Raw genomic sequence first — 2,029 nt, 5'->3', positions numbered from 1 at the left:
AAAACACTAGGCGAGAGGCCGAGCCTTCCACCCTTTACCAAGTATATAGATGCATTAAGATAACAAGCTAATATAATGATATCCCAACAAGTAAATAATGTTCCAAAAAGGAACGGTCTCCAATCTTCACCTGCAACTAGCAACGCTATAAGAGGGCTGAGCAAAGAGGTAACATAGCCAATGAACGGTTTGCTAGGACATGGTGGCTTAGAGGTTTGACGTGGCAATTTAGGAGGCATGATAAGCAAGTGGTAGGCATCGTAGCATAGGCATAGCAAAAGAGCGAGCATCTAGCAAAGTAAAGATAGTAGTGATTTCGAGGGTATGATCATCTTGCCTGCATAGTTGTCAGAGTTGACTGGATCCTCGAAAGCAAACTCAAGGGCTCCTCGTTAGTGAACTCGTCTCCTGGCTCTACCCAAACAAGACAAACAAGCAGCAAGGACACAATCAACCACGTGCAAAGCTCAAACAATATGATGCAAAGATGGTATGCTATGCGGGATGCGATATGCGATGCATATGCAAGATTTGACAAGGAATGAATAAATCTGGCCTCAACTTGGAAATCCAAGTGTGCCACTGGAAAGGTGAGATGAAATCGCTTGAAAATGATATAAAGAACGCCGGAATCGGAGTCATGGTTTCGAAATGGCAAGCAATTCAAATATGGCACCGGGCTGCGATATACAGCACGTAGCCATCTAAATGCAACAAGATGAACATGCTACAGCACTCAAACATGACCACAAAATACATGGCAGGGATCCATTCAAGATGCTTAACAAAAGATGAACACTGAGCTACGACCAATTCATCCATTAATAGGTTCAAACAAGCATGGAAAAATGCATTTGGTAAACAGATTTCAGACTTAGTGAAATTAACACTTGTCTGGAATTTCAGATCAGATAGCACACTTTGGAGCATGAAAGCTATATGCTACAGGAACTGAACATGGCAAAGTAAAGCATGGCATGGAGCTACACAAAGAGCTTAACAAAAGTCCCTTAGTGACCTTGAGCCAAAAGGGATCAGAAAATACATTTGCAAGCATGTGAACATGGCAAAAGCATAAGCAGTTCTCAGACTTAGTGAAAAACTGGAACATGCAAAAACAGATATCAAGTAGGCATGTTTACGAGCTCGATGCACTCACTACAGAGCAAGTCATGATAATCTAAGCATACACCCATCAAGAATACACATTATACAAGCTAGACATGACAAGAACAATAACGTAGCATGCACGGATCAACTACAACATCCTCGGCAAAGTCGCTAACAAGTAGACAATCTGCCCAGATTCACGAAATGACAAAAGTAGAGCTCGACTGACTCAAGCTAGGGTGCTCTCCAAAGACATGGATGGATAGAGCACTCAAGATTAACAAAACATCCTTACTGATCATCCTCAAAAGAGGCACGGATCACTAGAAAACAACATGAACATATGGCATATTGAGATAAACAGGTCAAGGACTTAGTGGAAATGCTAAGTCCCTGAAATCAGCATTAACGAATGCCCCACTTGCAAGCTTGTGTTAGTCACCACACACATCACAAAAATACATTGATTACACCCCTGGATAGATGGCAAAACATATAACAAAACTCATGAAGAGCTCAGGGGCATATCATGGACACAATAATCATGGCAAAAATGACAAATATCTAATTGGAGCAGCAGATCTGACAATTATCTAAAATAGCATTCTTCTAACAGCATTTCGGGCATCAAGATGAACTCAAATGAAAATGATGCAATGAGATGAAATGATGTGCTCTCTGGGACGAACATTTTGATATGCTATATGCCCAAAACGGAGGTACGGGTGCAAAGTTATGATGCGATGAACAATACCAAAAAATTAGGGTTTCGGGCAAAAAAGTCAACCGATCCGAGATCCGGATCCAGATCTGGCCGCATGGACTTCGAGGTTCGCCGGGATCTTGGAGCTCGCCGGAGAGGAACTTGGAGGGCGCCGGAGGAGGAGGAAGACGGCCGGGGCGGCGGTGGCGATGGCGG

Source organism: Triticum dicoccoides, chromosome 2A (assembly GCF_002162155.2).
Source record: "Triticum dicoccoides isolate Atlit2015 ecotype Zavitan chromosome 2A, WEW_v2.0, whole genome shotgun sequence".
NCBI lineage: Eukaryota > Viridiplantae > Streptophyta > Magnoliopsida > Poales > Poaceae > Triticum > Triticum dicoccoides.
This window is presented reverse-complemented; position numbering follows the sequence as displayed.